The sequence below is a fragment of the Misgurnus anguillicaudatus genome, chromosome 12 (genome assembly GCF_027580225.2).
Source record: "Misgurnus anguillicaudatus chromosome 12, ASM2758022v2, whole genome shotgun sequence".
Lineage (NCBI taxonomy): Eukaryota > Metazoa > Chordata > Actinopteri > Cypriniformes > Cobitidae > Misgurnus > Misgurnus anguillicaudatus.
This window is the reverse complement of record NC_073348.2, coordinates 26,099,721-26,121,755: the sequence shown is the minus strand read 5'-3', so window position 1 is coordinate 26,121,755 and position 22,035 is coordinate 26,099,721.

Below are 22,035 nucleotides of genomic sequence, written 5' to 3'. Positions count from 1 at the left end.
GAGCAAACAGACGTATTGTATTTCTATGAAGTATACACAAATGAATGGATTCAGCACAAGAGTAATTTCAAGTAAATTGAGTTTTGTGAATAAGATACCATTCGTAACGAGTCTATTTTAGGCAGGAATGAGATATGTTTGTGCGGAAATAAATGACAGAAAGGCTATGACTATTGCAGTGCATACTGTACAGCAAATGGTTAAACTTTAACTGACCAAATACACAGTCCAAAATTCAGGTAATTCTCTAGCACACATACACTAATATATTCACAAATACACAAATTCCTATGGATCTCCAAATACATGAATGCCCATTGTAGCAATTCAATTTCATAAAATACACCCGGTGGCCTAACCTTCCCTTTCCACACACGCACACACACATTCAGAGAGATTTCACAGAGATTCTTGCCACACACTGATAAAACGCTATGCATATTACCCCAGATATGAAGCTTTCATAAACAGAGGCAGATTGCATTTGTGCATCTGTGGAATCTAACGGGAAGCTGCTCTGATATGATAAGGTTACAGAACCCACAGACCTACCTCCACCCGCATCATAAACAGATTATGACCATCACCTAAAACTGACAAGACAGAGAAAGCGAGTGAGAAAGAGAGAGAGAGAGGGCGAGAGAGAGAGAGGGGTGGGAAGCACAATAAGATTTTCCACAGAGGACAGATGGAGATGAGTGATGAATAGTTGTGATATTCTGAAGTGAAAGATTATAGAGGTTTCATATATTTTCAAACAAATCAGCACTTTCAACCTCGAAAAGTGCACCGTTTTACACTTTGGTAAAGTAGAGCACTGCTGATCTGTGATAATATTAAACACTTTCATATCGTATTGTATTTCTATTTTTTATTTACACTTGGTTGTTACACTATAATAACCTTATGGATGGCAGCAGTTGAGGGGTGATGGGTTAAAACACAAAGGTGGGTGAATAAAATTGTCATGGTCCTTAGAGCTCTTAGTATTTGGAGAAAACAAATATTGACGCCATGGGATGAGGATGTGTAGGTTTAAACATTGGCAGGTTTACTGAATTCATATCTGCAGATAAGCTATAATTGTATTCTTCTGCTTGGAGTCAAAATGAAAATGTACTTACAGATTCCGTTCTTAAGTTTGTAATTAATTATTGTTGGGCTTTTATTTTGTTTTCAAATACTTGCAAAGTATTGCAGATACAAAGAGCAGCATGTTTAAATTGTTATTTTAGTGTAAGGTTGCACGCAACTTACGCAAAAATGTGAATAAATTAAGTTTAGTCCAGGAGCGCTGGACAACATAAAAGGATTTTCGTGTTGATTTTATGATTTGTAAAACACAAATGTAAACCAACAATATGAAAAAATACACTTCAAAAAGAGCATATTCTTAAAAAGGTCTTTTTGTAAACACATCCAACATATAAAAATTCATGTTTTGTTCTGAAACAAAAGGGTCATGAAGAGTACAACGTATGCTTTGAAATTCAGTAGTAAGCGTTCTGCTCTCTTCTTCAGAGAAGTTTGATGTGTGAACATGGAGTGATGTTTGATGATATAAATAACAATGAAGTATTTTTGAGGAATATAAATATGACATTTTTATATGGCAGCAGCTATTTACACGTAGTGCAAATAGCAATTCCTTTTTACACAAGTTCAAAAAGCATTGATGTAAATAGTATCTAACGCTAAGAAAATGTTTCTTAGATACTATTTACACCAAATAGCGATATATTATATTTATACTAAGTGACAATAGCAACATTTTCTTAGCCAGATTATTAACAGTATTTGAAAATTACAGTAGGCAATATATTCTATTTACACCATATTAAAGTAGCAGTTTATTGCAATAAGTGTTATAATTAAAGGAATATTCCATTTTCTTAAAAGAAAAATCCAGATAATTTACTCACCACCATGTCATCCAAAATGTTAATGTCTTTCTTTGTTCAGTCGAGAAGAAATTATGTTTTTTGAGGAAAACATTGCAGGATTTTTCTCATTTTAATGGACTTTAATAGACACCAACAATTAACACTTAACTCAACACGTTTTTTTCAACTGAGTTTCAAAGGACCAAACAATCCCAAACGAGGCACAAGTGTCCCACCCAGCAAAACGACCGCCATCTTTGACAAGAAAAATAACAAACATACACTTCTAAAGCACAACTTCTCGTCTAGATCCGGTCGTGATGCGCCAGCGTGACCCCACGCAATACGTCATGACGTCAAGAGGTTACAGAAGACAAACGCAAAACTCCGCCCCAGTGTTTACAAGTGTGTTGAAAGAGGACCGTTCCTACGTTGTTGTATGTCGAATGATACTAATTAATGTCTTTGTGTCCGTTTATTGTTTACAATGGTCCGCAAATGTGCGTTTTATATATGTAACACGTGACCTCCCTACGTCACTACGCATTTACGTTAGGTCGCACTGGACCGGATCTAGATGAAAAGTTGTGCTTTAAAAGTGTATATTTGTTATTTTTCTTGTCAAAAATGACAATCGTTTTGCTAGATAAGACCCTTATGCCTCGTTTGGGATTGTTTATAGTCCTTTGAAACTCCGTTGAAAAAACTGTTACGTGTTGAGTTAAGTGTTAATTGTTGGTGTCTATTAAAGTCCATTAACATGAGAAAAATCCTGCAATGTTTTCCTCAAAAAACATAATTTCTTCTCGACTGAACAAAGAAAGACATCAACATTTTGGATGACATGGTGGTGAGTAAATTATCTGGATTTTTCTTTTAAGAAAATGGAATATTCCTTTAAATGCTACATATATTGTATATAGGGAAATACCATTTGCAACCCCAGTGTTTTTGTACATTAACAGGAAGCAAAACTAACTTTGAGTACAAATGATTATTTTTGGTTCCAAAATGGGATAACTTTTTTCATTTTCAAAAAGCAAACTTCTAATACATTTGATTGTTTATTTTCTCCATTAAAAGTGTTTAATGCTGTTGTGTTTTAAAATATGATGTGATTAAATACATTTCAACATTTAAACTTAAAAACTAGTTGATTACCATTTTGTTGGGGCGATTGGGGACAGGTGGGGCTCGAAACCCTTCCCTATACCTCCAAAGTGGGCAATGGCAGAAAAGGTTTGAGAAACACTGGTGTAAAAAGACATATTTAAAGACTACAAATAAACGTCTCTCTTTTTAAAGTACTAAAGCTAACTACATTTTGATCACTATGACAGCATCTACATTTTTTATGAAATAAATAAATAAATAACAAAGTTTTCCTTAAAAAAATCATACAATTGTTCAGTTTAATTTAAATTAAATAAGTATTTGAGTTTCTAACCCTACAGTGGCCTTACCTAGACCATTGATCCAAGACTTTCCAGTTGTCAAACTTAGTAGAAAAAGTCTATGATGACCTGCTGTTTAAAAGTGCGAAAAGTTTTGAAACACTGATATCTCAGCTTCCGGTGTCCATACCACAACATCATTGGCATCTACGCAAAGCAAATCATCAACAACATACAGTACACGAATGCTTCAATCCAATCCCTCGAAACTAAAATGCCTGTCCTCAGCCATTACATCAACTAAACCTGCTGTAGGCCGAGCCATCCGCTGACTGAAAGGCAGGCGGCGCGGAAGCTGTTTGTCGTATGTGTGCAGTGACTAATGACCAGAGCCATTTCAGATACAGACAGACACACACTGGCAGCTCATCTACGCACTGTCTTTCTGCCAAACGCTAAATGCGGGAAAGACTGAACGCTGAATATGGGCTCATTATGTTTCGGTTCAAAAAAGATTTTTCTGCTCACAAACAATCCTGCTTCACTACCATCTGTTGCCGTGGGAGATTGGAAGAGGCTGTGTCTCCCAACAGAGTGAATGAAAGTAGCGAAACAGGCCTGCTGATTAAAAATGGGCAGCGCTAACGTGGATAATCAATAGCGGGAAATGCAGTCAAGGTCAGACATGTGCTTGTTTACAGAGGGAATGGAGTGTGTTGGAAGACAATAAAAAAAGTATTTTGCAGATTTCTTTGCGCACTTTGTACAGGTCGCCCATCATAAATAAAATCTATGCGGATGTGCATTGCTTATCGAGTCATAAGGTGCCGAGATTTGTACCCTTTACATCAGATTATCGACCAGGGCATAATGGTGACAATCATTCAGCACTTTTCTATGAGTCACACAGGAACGCATGCACCGGGTCAGGCCCGAAGGCTTAAAAAACCACAGCAAGTTTAATTGCAAAATGCAAATGTGGGATGAGGTGAAAGGTCTAGAGACCGCTTTGATTTTCTAAAACTCTGTGCATGGAACCGAACAAAAGCAGAGGATTTACTAAATAGCTGCCACACTGAGGAGCACAACATTTCTTATCAATGTTAAAATATGTGTCTTATTCACTAACCACCCACAAATGTGTCTTATTCGCTTAACCAGGCATAAAATGCACTGAAATAGCCATGCACTGACATTAACATAGACATTTACTAAACTCGGTGCTCAGTGCTATTAATATGTAATGGTTGAATAGTGCATGGTTGGATTACAAAGAAACGCTTACATTTTCAGTTGATCACAGTCGAAATGTATCAAATAGCGAACAAAGTTGGCCATTTTTCTTCTCTGCGGATTTCCTCAAAATGCAACACTTGTCAAATTTCCCTATGGCATTTGAAATAGGTTGGACCTGGAAATGGTGCATGACGTCAGATTTAAAGTAAGGTGACCAGATTTTTAAAATGAAAACCGGGGACATTTCCTAGTTAAATGGTCAAAATATAATTAAAATCTCATTTGTTGTTATCTATGAATTACAAAATCGGGACAAAATGTTTTTTGAAAGTTTTCTTCTTTTTATTGTTGTGGGTTCACTGCAAAAATGCCTTACTTCTTACTTTATAGTATTTTTGTCGTATTTTCAGCTCAAATATCTAAAAAATCTTAAATGAAGATGCATTTTCTTGATAAGCAAAATCCCCTATGAAAAATCTAGCTTTAAGAAAAAAAAAAATTAAGTGAATTTGTGCTTAAAACATGCAAAAAAATAATTTCTTGAATTAAGTTGTGGCAGATTTTTTTTAAGCACAAATTTGATATTTTGGTCTTAAAATTAGACTTATATTCTTAGGTCATTTTGCCCATCAAGAAAATGCATCTCGACCCAAGACTTTATTTATATTTGTACTGAAAACAAGAGAAAAATACTAATAAGAAAGTAATTTTTGCAGTGTTTCTAATTGAATAATTTCTGTATCCTAAAAATCTATTTTCCCCGTTTTTTACAAGAGACATACTCCATCATGAAAAATGACTTTTAAGGTACTACTTCAACTGATTTCATTACATTGTAAACGTGAAGAACAGAAGGAATAATGCAAAATGTAAACATATTTAGCCTACACAAAACAAATGCTCCGTAACATACTGTGATCAGTTCACTTCAATGGTTTATTATTTTAATTTAACATGAGTAGTTAGTACCTTAAGCCCCCATAATTTAACTGTTTTCATATCTTATGATAACTTGATTGATGATAATGATGCTTTCTCATATGTCTCGTAGTAAATTCTTTATCGCAAAATCAGTGGCGTGCGCAACTACAGTAATAAGTAGCTCGCGGGCGCGTCCCCCTCTACTGGTGAAAATAATCATTACATGATTGCTCCGGTCTGATACTACATGTTGATCGGGTTTTTCAGTGTACTTGCTGGTTGTTTTGGACATGCTGTAAAACTGGTCACCTTAACTTAAAGGGACACTCCACTTTTGTGAAAATATGCTCATTACCAGCTCCCCTAGAGTTAAACATTTGATTTTTACAGTTTTGGAATCCATTCAGCTGATCTCCGAGTCTGGCGCTAGCACTTTTAGCATAGCTTAGCACAATGCATTGAATCTGATTAGACCATTAGCATCGCGCTAAAAAGTAACCAGAGTTTCAACATTTTTCCTATTTAACACTAGACTCGACTCAGTGCCCAAAAATAGTCGCCTGCCATTGAAAGTTACTAAGGGGACTATTTTCAGGCGCTGCGTAATATCATTGCGCCTGCTGCAGCTATTTTACAGCAGCAAAGTCCTTGATTATTATGCAAGAATGAGAGTATAGTTTCTAGCCATATCTGCCTAGAAAATTAATTTTAATTTTCCATCAGTCTTAGTACACGATGTAACTACAGAAGAGTCAAGTTTTAAATGGGAAAAATATCCAAACTCTTTCATTATTTTTTTAGCGTGATGCTAATGGTCTAATCAGATTCAATGGATTATGCTAAGCTATGCTAGAAGTGGCAACGCCAGACCCGGAGATCAGCTGAATGGATTCCAAAACGGTAAAAATCAAATGTTTAACTCTATGGGAGCTGGAAAAGGAACCTATTTTCAAAAAAGTGGAGTGTCCCTTAAAAAAGCGGATTGAAAGAGACGGGAAATGTACTGTGACAAAGTAGCTGGTAGCGTGCACACAGCATAACTATGATAGGAACTTGTTTGACACCAATGCCAAGACATTGACATGAAACACTTACTGGTAATAATTTTAATATTTTCATTACTTTTTAATAATGTGTAGAAGCATTTTGAGAATACCACAATTACAACAAAAGCACTTCTGTATTGAACCTAATTGAACGGAATGAAATTAAGCAGAACTGAACCCAATCAAATTGATTATAAAGTGCCTCTCAATGGAGAACAAAATAAATCCGCCCTGAGAATTATGAAGAAGAAGCTCATAAAGAGCGTCTCTGAGCTTTGATATCCAATGCGCTACGTTACGATGACCTGTGGAGCATTAGGCAGCTCTCAAAAAGTAAACCACACAATCCTTTTAATTAGTCGTGGATCTCAGGCTGGGCCGCGAGCCGCTGTTGATTGTTTTGGTGTCAGTGTTGGCTGTGAGATTTGATAGGACTCACAGGAGAGGCTCAATTAATCCGACTGTCAGCTCAGAGAGCAGCCAGTCAGCAAACACACAACAATGTAACACTCCAATAAACCACTAACAAAGGAAAAAAAGGAGACGTTGATTAAGGGAAGGGATTAAAGACACAAACACATGTCCGTGTGGACATACACTTGAAATTTGTTGACCATCCTACGAAGACCAAAACAAGGGGCACTGGAGTAGATGATATAGTAGTTAGTTAATTCTGACTGAACATGAAAGGAAAATAAATTAAGGAATAAAAAAACACTTAGCTTAGTTATTTCTCTGTGAGCGTCTTTCGTTGTCCCATAGTACCGAGCAGGACGTTTTCACATCTTTATCTTAACACTTTTATATGTACAGTAAATTACCTCCGTTACGATATTTTTGTAGATAGTTTTGCCGAACCCTCACCGGTGTAAATGTGTAAAGGGTTATTATATTTGAAAAAAGCCATCATTCACTTCATGTCGATCGAATAAGGTATAAAAAAATTTCTTCTGTAGGATAGCTAATGAAAAGTTTTGCAGAGCATCATCATAACATCACAAGTTTCCCAGGTAACTTATCAATATTTACCTGTTGCGTCAATGCATTGTATAGTTAGATCTTTGATCTATGCATCGATCCATTTAGACCCTTTAAAAGTTTTTAAACATCGCAACGTCTCTGGGTGGGCGTGGCTTAGGTGGAGGCAAAAAGAGCTCTGGAGGCAATGCTGACAAGCGTAAGCTAGCACGTTTTAGGAGAGATTTATTAAACATGGATTCAGAAGGTTAGGAATGGTCCGAATATGTACAGTCACTGAATCTGCGAGACCGTGACAGCTATTTTTGTAAATTAACTCAAGCAATTTTAACCAGGTTTTGGATATTTCCTTGACAGCATATGAATTATACTTTCAGGTGGTTTGGGGAATTTTGTCAAGGCTTATTCTTATTGTCTAATGTATATCGCTGGGCTAACTATGATTAGCAATGTGGATTATTTTAAGAGACCATTCAAAGGATGGCACACACATCTATCGCTTTTTGTTTGTTTAACATTTAAGCTAATAGCACGGTTGGTGACTTTTCACCTATAAAACAGAAACTTGCTGATTTGTACTAGATAAAACCAACACACAAGTACATATGCATAGATTATTGAGCTAATATAGCTAATATAATATACGTATATACGTATATATGTATCTGGTCACTTTATATTTGGCCATCTGCTAACGTCTTCCATACACTCCACTATAGTACACAGATCTGGTAGCTGTGTTGAAAAAGTTGATAAGTCAACTTTTTAAAATAACTTTCTCTGTCTGTGTTGCTTTACTACTGATTCTTGCCATACTTCCGTTACCAAACTGCGTGCGCATCAAGGGCGTAGGTTTGCTCCTGGCATTGGTGGGGACATAAATAAAATGGTCGCATTGCAAAACTAATCACCGTTTATTTGACATAAACAACAGACAACTCAGTATGCACGTTACTCAGTGACATCTGACTCGCCACCCCCGGTGCCATCCCAAATTTAATGTACTATAATAAACAATTCGTTATGTCCTAGAGCCTAATAAACAGTAACTGTGAAAGTCTTTGTCAAAAAAAAAGAAAATCACTTTGTAACATATATGAATCCATATTTACTTTATAACATTGAAGAATATGCAATTAATATTTAATTCTTAATTTAATTTTGCCAAAAAAAATCCCAGTGTTGAAGTAGGTATGTATATCATGCTGTTTCCTGAACAAAGTTTATTAACATTTCTGTAGTTCACATTAAATCTTCTTTTCATTAACAGACAGTTAATCAGTGTGAAAAAAATAGTTTAAGTTTAAAATGCAACCTTACATTATGTCTACATCTGTGCAAGTATGACCACAGTGCAGTAATGTAAAGTATTCAGCAATCATGACATGAATTCATGTTTTTACCATGTTGGGGTTATTTTCTTTCATGGATTAGGGACCCCCTAAATAACCTTGCTACCCCATTTATAAAAGGTTGACACAAGTTTGCGACTCCTCAGGTTAACATGGGATTGTCGTGTATTGGTAAAAACACTGTCCTTGAATCATTATGTGACTCAACTTGTTCCGTATTTTGTGCATGAAACAGTTACAGTGGGTATAATAATACTTTCTTTCTCACTTACCTGTAGCCCGAATAATCACGCGCGTCTTGTTTAGTGAACTTTGGTGCATTGTACAAAGTGAAACCATCCCATCACACGTAGCGAGTAAAGAAAAGTTAGAGAGGCGGGACTCAAGAAATGCTGATCCAATCATATTAGCGATGTGAGTTACGGAGGCGGGCATTGCAGAGAACGAAAGCTGTTAACCGTTTGTGTACCACATAGAGCGTTATTTTTACAGGGGTCCCTTCAGGATCACGACTGTACAGACTCTGGCTCCAAATAATGCCATCAGCGCAGGATATCAGTAGCCATTTTTTATATTTGGTCTTAACTCTTTCACCGCCAGCGTTTTTTAAAAAAAAGTTGCCAGCCAGCGCCAGCGTTTTTCATAATTTTCACAAAAGTTTAATGCCTTCCAGAAAATGTTCTTCTTCAAATATATAAACATACAATATACCAAATGAAAGAACAGACCATCTGCTTTCAAAAAAAAAAAAAAAAAAAACGTTTCATCCTACCTTCAGTAGTTCTTTTGTAATCACCTTTTGAATATGGGTAGGTTTCTGCAAAAACACAATATTTTGAGCAAAAAGCAGAGATAATTCCATTTTTGTGATGGACTTTTCATAGAGATCCCATTCAGAGCGATCTTTAAAACAGACATGGACATGCAGCTGCTTGCCATAGGGCAATACTTCCGGTTTTAAAAAGTTGCCACCTAGTGGATAATAGCGGTATTGCGGAAAGACGGAAATACTCGTCATTGGCGGGGATGCGTTTTTTCTTGATTGACGAGATATCTCGTCAATGGCGGGGAAAGAGTTAAATTTGTTTTACAATGGAAGTCAATGGAGACACATCTTCCATCTTTATTACAGTCCACGTTACACACCTACTTTTTAAAAAGTACTGCCCCAAGGACAGCTTGGGATCATTTTAAATATATATATATATATTTTTTCTGACAGTGTATGTTATAAATGGAGCAAAATATACAATGGAGCAAATTTGAATAAAGTTTCCATGAAAGCTTTTGTTTACTAATGTGTCTGTGTTAAAAAAGACAAATATCTTTCACAAACCAACATATTCAAATCTCATTTTACTCTGTGTGTGTGTGTGTGGATGTAAATCTTAGGCATCACGGTGGCTTCTTGTAGTACATCCCTCTCTGCCCCTTAAATGCTCAATTTTCAGCCTGACTGAGAGCACAAGTACTGTCGCGCAAGTCACATGTTTGAGTACAAAGTACCTCCCAAAGACAGCTTTATTTCTCTCATCAATAATTGATTAAAGACAAAACCCTGGCATGCTGCCCTTGATGAGAGATAAGGTGGTGCAGTGTTAGTGCAGAGAGTGAGGGGTGACAGCACCAGCGCTTTCCTCCTGCGATGCTCCCCGGGCATCGAAGACATTGAGTAAAAGCCCTTGGAGTGATAAGTGAACCCCAAAGTGATGTCGATCAACTCCTACAGTCTCTTAAGCTCACAGCCAGAACTGCTCTGTCATACTGTTAACACCTTCTGCCATCTCAGGGAATCAATAGACTTGACAGAAAAGTGACTCAGGAACAAAACCTCTTTAAGCCATCTACATTTTTGGCAACATAAGTGTTGTTGCCTTAAAGATATGTTAACAATGTATGTTCAAATTAAAATTGATAGGTATTAAAGGGTGTTCCTGTGACTTAATAAGTTTGATCATACTGATATAGAAATGTTGTTTTGGATAAACGTGTCTGCCGAATGCATGAATGTAGTAGAGTGAATGTAGTAGAAAGCAATTTCCAATACTTTAGGTAAAATTGAGCATATCTTGACCTCCTAAGAAAAGATGACATTTCCGAACTCCTGAGACAATATATCCACTAGTTGTTGTTAACAACATCACATGCAAGTCTGCCCATAAACATTTCACTTGCAATGTCGACACCCGCCATGACATTACCACACCTCATCATTTACTTGGTCTACTTCCATGCACAGTTGAAGTCCTAAAAAAAGTTCTCGTAGGACTGGCAGCCAGTTCAGTTAAGGACATCATCACCGTTAAAAGATCTCTTTAGGAACCTCGGACCTCACTATGGATCCCGGTTTCATAAAAGCTTCTTTGATGAGCAGCGGAAAAATACAAGAGCTGTCTTTCTCATCCAAATGTTGTTGTTTTTTCGAACAATTTCACAGGCTGAGCTGGACCCTTTGGGATTAAATTATAGCTAGTTAAGTGAGATCTGCTGGACTGCGACGTAACGTCTAATGATTTGAACTCCACAACATCAAAATAGCTTCCAATTAGATTTCATAAGTAAGAAGCACAAACTCACTGGAGTCTGCAAATTAGAGACAATGCACAGATACACAGACGCAGTCTGCGGGAATGAAGCCTCAGCTGGAAAACATTTATGCAAAAGCAATTCCGAATCCAAACCAAAGCTCCTTAACAACTCATAAACGTCAAAGGGAGTTGTTTCAAAAATGAAAATTCTGTCATAATTTACTAACTCTCATGGTGCTACAAATATAATATAAATATCTTTGTGCTGATCAGTGTTGGGGTAATGCGCATTGCGTAATAATATTAGTTTTCTGAAGTAACGAGTAAAGTAATGCATTACTTATTACATGTACACATTGATATTTGAGTTACTTTAAAAAAGTAATACAAGTTACTTTTTTGGTTTAATTAATTAGATAAAAAACATGTACTGCTTTTCAGGGCTGTAACAATTAATCGTGAAAATGCGCGTTTTCTCAATTAATGAATTTGAATGAATTATGGTGAAATCCCGGCACATCCGAACACCAGGGGGCACTCTCGTGCAGAAACTCCCTTTTGTGCCACAGAAAAAGTAGTATTACAAACGCTATTCCAGGAAATGTCTACAGGAATATTTATATCGCTGTTTTTCAAATTGTTTCAGGTATTTTCATGATAATAAATAAAATTTTGAATATGTTTTATGTAACAAGTGTTTCTTTTTTTAAATGCACGTTTTAAACAACTCCGACGCATAATGATTTTAGATTGATAAGGACTTCCTACTGACCAAATGCCGTAGTACACGCACAAGCTGTGCATGAAACAAAGAATCGCCGCCTTGCGATTCCAACCCAGTCTCACCCCATGGCGTCAATATTTGACGACACCTGACCATGCGTCAACATGCCGACGCGGAGGGTATACCTAACTGGGGACTTCAATACTATTAAGTCCGTTGCATTCTCTTTCCTATTTTCTTACCATTTTCTCGTCGGTTTAGGGTTAGATTTACATAATGACATCCCTACCCAAACCTAACCCTAACCCCAACGCCAGGTGACAACTGTTTAATTTCGCGTACCTAATAGTATTGAAGTCCCCAGTGCGTCAAAAAATGACGCGAAAGATATACCCTCCGCATCAACATATTGACGCATGGTCAAGTGTTGTCAAATATTGACGCCATGGGTTGAGACTGTGTTGGCGATTCAGAATCGATTTATGGGACATGCGATTGAATTGTTACATCCCTACTAAACATAGTCACATTATGCACTCTATGCGTACATGCCTGTGTGGGAACAGTTTGAGTCAGAAACTAAGATGGCAAGCCAGAGCTCGACATTTTTGTGATGAAATATACAAGAATATACAAGAACTTTTATGTCATAAAAACACCCGCAAGGCCTGAAAGAGATCAAGAAAAAGTTACGCAAAAGTAACTAAAAAGTAACGTAAGCATTACTTTCCATGAAAAGTAACTAAGTAATAGCCTGGGTTTCCCCATGCTGCCTTGCGCGCAATTTTATTTAACGCTGCAAGTCTAGCATAGAAACTATGGACCTATTTTGCCCCTGAAATAGGGAACCAATCACAGAACGGAGAGGAGGCAGCAAGACAATGACCATGTCTTTGCAACACACCGATTGGCTATGAGCTACGTACAGACGCATTTGATAGACATTAGGCTTGTTGAACTTCATGCGGCACCGCAAGAATCGACAGCCGGATGACGTCAAAGTACCACGAGAGCGATTCGCAAAATCATACAGAGTAGTTTGCGTTTCAATTGCTCTGACCTATTCGTAGCACCCAATAAATGGCATAGGGAACAATCACAGAACGGGGAGGGTGCAGAAAGACGATGACGACGTCTATGCGACACAACGATTGGCTATGAGCTACGTACAGACGCATTTGATAGACATTCGTAGCGCCCAATAAACGGCTCTGGGCATTCGTAAACCACGCCTCAAATATGAAAAAAATGAACATTCTCTATGAGACTGGTCTGGTGCTAGTCAGGCTTACTAAGTAACGCAATTAGTTACTTTTTTTGGGAGTAACTTAATATTGTAATGCATAACTTTTAAAAGTAACTTTCCCCAACACTGGTTCTGATGAACCCGAAGGAAGATATTTTAAGGAATGTTCTTAATCAAACCTTCGTGAGCCCCATTCACTTCCACTTTTATCCTACTATGGGGCTCAAGCTTGGTTTGGTTACCATTTATGTATATTTTAATAAGTGACATAAACTTTATAAAACATTCTATCAGCTTTGCATGCAGGTGCCAGGCAAACAAACCCAGAATCCTGCTGTTGCAGAAGCCGTGCAACACAGTTCGAATGTACTGTACATCACTGATTGACATTTATTGTAATTGAATTGGACATTTATATACACTGTTCGGCTAAGGATCAAATCCATGGTCTCAGTCCTAGCATACGTTTTGAGTGAGTGTAACATAAATGCTTTGCCAAATGCACTGTTTGAACTAATGTGCTTTTGTTCGCTAACACTCCTGGAGAGGCCAGGTTCCCCAGGGTCCGATGTGGACTACTATAAGTCTGTTCTGTTCCTTTGTGTTGAGTAAGCCTGCTAAGCTCCGTCAGCGTTTTTTCAATTTGTAGCGAAACTTTTAATGGGTCCGGTGAGTGTTTATGTTTTGATTTAGGTGCCGCTTATCTTCCTTTCAAAACCAATATGATACTGATCTCTCACTTTCTCGCTGGATATCTGAGAATAGCTCATGTAGATGATAGCATATTTAAAAGTCCATCTGCCGGGCTGTCCTATTAATAAAGCATTAAGACAGAGAAAATTTTAAGGAGCGATAGGGACTGGGATGCAGAAAACTGACTTAAAATGAGTACAGAATGAATTTATTATTATTTAAAGGAATAGAATAAATTCTCTCACACTTGTGCCAAAACATTGTTTTTCCCCTATAATGGATGGATGTTGTTTTTGGAGCCATACCGAGCCCCAAATAAGTTAACATAATGGCATTTTAATATAAAATCATAATATAAAATCTATACACTACTATAATGTTTGTTTAATAATGTTTTCAGTGGATGACGAATACATTTCAAGTATCAAGGATGATTGACGCGTCACAAATTATGTCCTTCCTCACTCAGTTTCTTAGCAGGTTATTGGCCTTTATTATGCCGTTACAATGGCAATTAAAATTTCATCAATACAAGTCATTGTGACACCATGCCTCTGTGGCATTCTTATAGATCTTAAAAATTACATTTGAAGGAAGCGACATCTGGCAAGTAACAGCCAATCCTCCTGTATATCAAACCTAATGAGGCCTATTTACATTTGAGCACTAACTTTCTATCTCAACATACACCCGTGATGCCAAAAGGCTGCGTTCAAGCGAACTGTAAATTATATAGATAAAAGCTGTACTTTCATACAGCATGTATTGATTTCCTCCATTAGCTTTGCCTCTAGATGGTCTGTGTTCTGTTCGTTGTATTTTTGTTTCAAATTCATAATTGCATCACTTGCAGTTTACCTAATGATGCTTCACCCCTGCACATTAAAGGAACTGGCAAGGTCTATCCCCTTTTAATTTTTTAGGATGAGATACAATTGAGAAAACCTCAAAGGTTATAACTAATTCATAGCCACAGAATGCTGAGTACAATAATTCTAAATAAATAATAAGTCTACTTACAATTCAGTTTGACTGGAAGCTGTGTTAAATGACTACAGAAGACAGATACTGTGGCATCTTCACGGCCATCGCTGAGTTTTCAATTGGATTAGAAACAGAGCTCATCAAACATGTAATTACAATACAAACAACTCTAGACACAGTATTCATTACAGACCGAAATCTATGCAGGACAACTGCTAATACCGGTGACGGACAGCCAGTACAAACAAAGCTGCTGTCGGAGATGAAACACATACACAGAGTGTGTTACATCGTCTACTGCACTGGGGTTACTTTAAAGGAGACATTTCACAATAATTTTTTAAGATGTCAAATAAATCTTTGGTGTCCCCAGAGAATGTATATGAAGTTCTGGCTCAAAATATCATATAGATCATTTAAAATAACATGTTAAAATCTCTGCACTAAATGGCGTGGTTGGATAGTGCAGATTATGGGATGGTATTATCCCCTTCTGACATCACAAGGGGAGCCAAATTTAAAATAACAAATTTTTTCACCTGCTTGCAGAGAATGGTTTCCCATCATGATCTCATGGAAAGTCATGTTATAGTCACAAAAAATTTGATTAATTTATTAATTTAAAATATAACCTTGATATCTTTAATATTAACTGAGTAAGATCATATCAAAGATTGAAATCGATGTGAAATAAAACTTTGATGCTCCAAATCTCAAAATTTGATGCCTGGACTTCACAGGCGGGGTCACAAATATTAAATATGTTATTAAATGAAATGTTGGCACATTCTAGTCATTGACTGACTAGGCAGCATGGAAACACAGGCGCGTATGCAACACTGTCAACATCACAGACGTTTATAGGCCCACAAAAGTGAGTCATGTCTCCTCTGATTGGTTTTTAACGTAAATGAGGGTTAGATGGTCACCCTGTTTGTGACGGGGCGTGTCAAATCAATAAAGATAGTGGCAGGATGTGAAGTCGACTTGTCGCCACAGTTATCATTTCCAATCATGTTCAAAAACCGTAAACAGAGGCCAGAATCAAGGCTCACTCTCCCGGTGTCTCACTTCTGCTGTATCAGGCACTTCATTCTCAAGCGCGCTGAATTTATGCATGATGAAGGGATATGAGGAAAGAGAGCAAGATTGTTAGATGGAATTGACAGGGGTAAGGTTACAGTAGATGAGACTGGCTCATTTACAACACAGAGACGGCAACAACTGCGGCAGGCCACAGATGAAAGACTTTCAAGAAGAATCAATATATTACTGCCACTCTACCAATCCGCCATCAGTATCAAAAATAATTGGTGGTGGACAAACAGCGAAAGAAAAACAACATCAAAGGCTTCAAACAACAGAATAGCAGATTAACAAATAAAACCGAATAAATAAATAAATTAATCCCGACACAGTGCTTTGAAACTGTATCGTCTATTGTCCTTTTATTTTAGCGCTAAATTATCCTCTTAAAAATGTGTCTGTGTAAACAAGCAAAGAGAGAAAGATTCACTTAAAAGGTGGAATTAAAATAATACATTCCACATTTATAAACACTTTTTACAGACCACAGAAAAAAAGATAAATTAATAATGTTTGCAACAGGACAAAATTACTGGTGAGTTAATATCATTACAAGAGGCAAATTATTTTCAAAAGCTTAAATCAACGTCATTCAATGGTTTCAATGCATAAATAGTATAAATAGGAACATCAGTTAACTCATGACTGACTTATTGAAGTAAATATATGTGATGTCTGAAGACTTATTCTCTATTCCTGCAGCTGTCTCTCTCTTTCATAATTCAGAAAAACACTGAATGTATGCTCGGTGTTACATATTTCACAATATACCCCAAGTTTTAAAGCCTAAACCCTTTGAGAAATTGCACAAGAATGATCATCTGAAATGTAGAAGCAAGCTTACCCATAAAATGTATTGGAATCGGTTACGACATCTTTAGCATTTTTACTTTAGCTTGAACCTCTGTGATGCTACAACCTGAATTTGCAAACACTCTCCGAAAAAGTATTAGCTGTCATTGGGACATAATATCCTTTAAAAATGCTGCTAATATGTAAGGTTACAAGAATAGGCAGTGACGGCCAGTGAATTATTTTTCGAGGGCGCACAATGCGAAGTTCGTCACAACATGTATGTAGCCCAACATATGTGTGTGGTTCGTAATTTCATAATATGTGTTCTGTGCGACGAGTGAACCTATGTGCATCACGTGTCTTGTCAAAATAAGTGCCTGCTGCAGACGCGTCTAAAGGGTTTATGATAAAAGAGACGCTTGTGTTTCCCAGATACTCGCATAATCGCATGCGTAATCAGAGTTTACTGTTAAGGGAGTATCTAGCGTGTATTTTGTGATCGTTAGCGTCTCTTTTATCATAAACGGTGTGGAGCAGGCACTTTTTTGACAAAACATGTGATGCACATGGTTCACATGACGCAACAAACACATATTTTGAATTTTCGCCCCTCGGAAGAACAGTCACGAGCCGCCACTGCGAATAGGAAGTTATGCAATAAGCCCACTTTTTGTAAACACATCTACAAAATGCTGCTTCTTAAGTTTCAGAGCAGAGCAGTGTCTTGCAGTGTCACGTGTTTTTTCAGCTGTGACAAAGAGCGATGCGCAAACCCGATCGCTGGCCGGTCCTTTCACAAAGAGCTGATATTCCATCCCGTCTGTGCAGAGCTATGTCAAAACAAAATATCGTCACTAGCGGGCAGAGACCCGTAAGAAAAACAGAAAAGCCAAAAGGGGACAAAAGGCATACGGCTAGAATCAATACCAAAGGTATGACCAAAAAAAAAAAATCAATGTTCATTCGGAGAGGTAACAGCCAGACAGGACTATCATTTTAGCGGGTGAGGCATGACCCTTCAGACTCAAACAACAGTGATCCCATTAGGGAAGAGGGCAATGGAGGGCGGCACTGAGACTTCTAATGGCTCGGCTCTGAAAGGTGGCGTAAAAGAGCCTGTCATCTCAAAGACATAGAGGGAGAAGGATTTCTTAAGGGGTGCTGTGGCGAGTAAGGCGACACGGGTTGAAGATTTACCAAGAAGCGGCTGGTTGCAAGCTGTGAAGTGTAGGGTGTGGCGCGCCTACCCGGTAATCATAGTGAATAACAGGTGTATGGTTGTGACGCTTCAGGAAACACCTTAGTGCCTCTTATACACGATTTTAAGATGCCATTAAGATCCATTAGTGCACCATTAGCATTTGAATGCCTGTGGAGAACTCAAGGGCTGTTTGATATGCACAAATCAGAACTCATTTTACAGAACAAGAGGCATTAGAGCACAACGTATTCTGGGAAAGAGAACATACGCTCGGCATACCTATGCCTATACGGCATTATATACTGTATGTACATTTCCTAAGTTACATACTGCAGAAGCTTGATGGAGAAGTTGAATTCTTGACTGCTTCACAGGGCATGGAGCCACCTTCAAAGAGTCGACAACATCAAAGTAGTTCACCTATCTTTGTTGCTGAAGGTGTGACTGTGGGCCACATCTTGTTGATGTTCATAGAGTCTACAACTTAGGTCCTCAAGCAAGCCTGGGGAATAAAGAGATTGAATTTAGCAGATGGACAGAATGATCACATAACCAAGAATTCCCACTTTATCAGCTTTACTGGGATCTGAGACCAAGAACAAGGAAAGTGAAAACAGAGCTAACGATATTCCCAGTCACATCCCACCCTCCGCCCGGCAGAAAGAGGAATAGGTCTTAAACGTGCATGAGTGGTCGATCATGAGTGAAATTACTCTGTATACATTGCACTTTATCTAGACTGGTCCACCAGTGCTGGCCGCCTCTGCCAGCCAAAGCCAAATAAAGATTCCCAATGACTATGTCAAATCTTATTAGGCCGAGGGAGTTGCTCACTCCCCACATCCAAAGATGCAATTTTCTTTCATGAGAGTTTATTTATTTTGTAAACCCAATTCTATTTTTACTATTGTTATTTATCAGGCCTTTCTTCTATTCAGGGATTAACAGCAAATGTGTTTACAGTAAGATTACCGCCCTTGACAGACGACCTCATCCTGATTTAAAGACTAAAATTGCACTGCACGGACCGAAAGACAACCCGGCCAAACTCCGAGCTCTGATGGAAAATGAAAAGCGTTTAGATGCTGTCACAGGCTCAGTAGCTAATAAATAAAATGTGACGAGCGCACGGCATGCTAATGTATATTTGGTGAGAATTATTCGAGAAGGGAAAGTTCTTGCCACATTTAGAACATCTAGACCTGAACCCTGAGATGAAAAGAATCTCTTGCTGAATTTAACCTTGGTTGTTAAAAACTTTCTTGATACTTTATTTTAGCTTTTTTATTTTGCTGATGGCAATACTTATACTTAGTACAGAAAGAGGATTTAAAGCTTGTACCTAATCATTATTGCTTACCTGAGATGAAAATACAGGCATAAAAGCATTTCAGCTTAATATAAAAGTCAGATCTTCAAAACACGCTATGAACATACTTCTAAGGCATCATCTTTAAGTAGTACTTCTATATCCAAACAGGAAAATGTTAATTAATTATAACATAATTAACATGAAATCAACCAAAGCAAAGGTTTAAATGTCAACTCCAGCACCCATCTGAATCTTCAATAACTAACTGATAGCATGACAAATTAGAATTAAGTTAATTTATTTCACACTAAAAACAAAAGTGACTTTTAGGCCTGTGATATAGGCAGTGTTTAGCAGAAAATGTGTTCTGTACACTGTAAAAAATACTTTGCTGCCTTAATTTTTTTTGTTAAATCAACTCAGATTTACAAGTCATGTCAACAGAGATGAGTTGTCATAACTTATAAAATATAGTTGAGAAAAGTCAACTTAATTATTAATCACCTGTAGTTTTAACAACTCATCTCTAGTCAAGATAAATAATAGTAAGTTGAAATGACTTGTAAATCCGAGTTGATTCAACAAAAAATTTTAAGGCAGCAAATTATTTTTTACAGTGTAGTAAATGTAAAGGCCAATTCACACTGATACAAAAAACCTAAAAAGTGTTTGTTGGAGTATTTTGGGTCAGTATGTAACCCCTGTTGGCAATTGTTGGATCCAACATATTCTCACGGCAAGTCGTGTAATAGTCACAAAAATTTGATCAATCTATTCGTGTCCTTGGCACGAAATTAGGCTTTTATTCGTGCCTTGAGCACAAATGTCTTTTTCGTGTCACTCGCGCAAATTTCCATAAATAGTTTTTCGTGTCCGTGGCACGATTTTCTTTTTCGTGTCATTCTATTTATTGTTTTTTTTTATTTTTTCCCCCCTATTTTTAAATCATTGTCGATTGTGGTTGGGGTTAGATTTGGGGTTTGGGTTAGGATGTACTTTTTTGTATAGGTTTCTACATGTTTTCTTCCGCTTTTAAAACTATTCTCACCTGGAGTTGGGGTTAGAGTTGGGGTTTGGGTTAGGATGTCTAAAAATGTAACAGAAAGTGATTCTAACCCCAACCCCAAGCGACAATGGTAAGAAAAAAACTGAGAAAACAATACATAAAATGACACAAGAAGAAAGTTGTGCCATGGATACGAAAAACTATTTACAGTATAGAAATTTGTGCGAGTGACATGAAAAAGACATTCGTCCACAAGGCACAAAAAAGCTGAATTTCATGCCATGGACAGGAATAAATGAATAAAATTGTTTGTGACTATAACACACCTTCCTGTGAGAACCGTCTGGTTGGATCAAAGTAAATGAGACTTTAGAATGTTGGGATTTGTTGGAATTGGTTGTTAAGCCGCCTTTCCACTGCATGCGACAAACGACGGCCGATAAGCCGGAAGTCATTCATTTCCTATGGGGAATCGCAAAGGTGTTGCGTGAGGGGCCGACCATCTGCGGATGCGTAAATATCGGATCCGTTTTGAGCGTTGGATCCGTTAAAAAATTTGAACTTGTGCGACTAAACCGCATGCGATATGCTGACCGGAAGTTATGATTTTCATTGTATTCCAATCACAAACTGTGTGTGAAGTGAAAATTATTAATCATTTTGGTTTAACTTTATTAGTAACACTTGAATCCTTAAAAAAACACTTTTGATTACTGATAAGTAATACATTATTAATTTAATTTGTGTACCTTATTATTTTAATCTTGTCTTTATATGTTCTCTCTAAAAAATATTTGCAATCTTTGTCATATATGCATAGCTGTTTATTGTTTCATTCATTTGCGTTCATTTATTTATTTCACCATGGTAAACATATTAGAATGAAGCCTCTTGCGTTGGAATGAGCTTCTGTCCATATACGATTAAACTGAAACTTCATTACGACTGCCACTAGGGGGAGAACTCCGACTGTCGTTTCCGTATGTCGTGTGCAGTGGAAAGGCGGCTTTATTGGATCAGTGTGAATTGGCCTTAAAGATACAATTTTTTAAGATATTTGCAGTAAATATCCAAAAACCACTAGTTTGATTACTAACAATATCTATAATGTTTTCAACTACTTGTGAATTATGAGAAAATTGCTTCCCTAAACAGTGACATGGGGCAGTGCAGTCGCCTGTAAATGACATTAATATCCACGTTACCCTTTGTTACCACCTTTACTGACGTAAAAACCACATGACAACAGTGTCGTGGACAAATGCGGGAGTAATAGCGTATTTCGGGCCACTCGCTTTTTATAAGTTTGTTAATCTGAACACTTAATTCTGTGCTGTGTTAACGCACCATCGTATTGGACTAATACTGTAACATCTATGACTAACAATTGCGTTTTAAACAATGCATGAAACCTTACATAATGAAAAAAAACAATGTCATCAAACACAACATTTATAAAACTTGATTACTTTACCTTATGTGTAACATGATTTCTCGTTCCCGTCTGATTGATGGCTATCAGCGTTTGAGGTAAAGACAACAAATCCCATCAGTCCACGCTCCTTCAGAGCATCATTAATGTACGTCATTGTTATTGATTTGATCTGGTGCCCTCTAGTGGTGCGGATTATACAAATTGCCTCTTTAGCA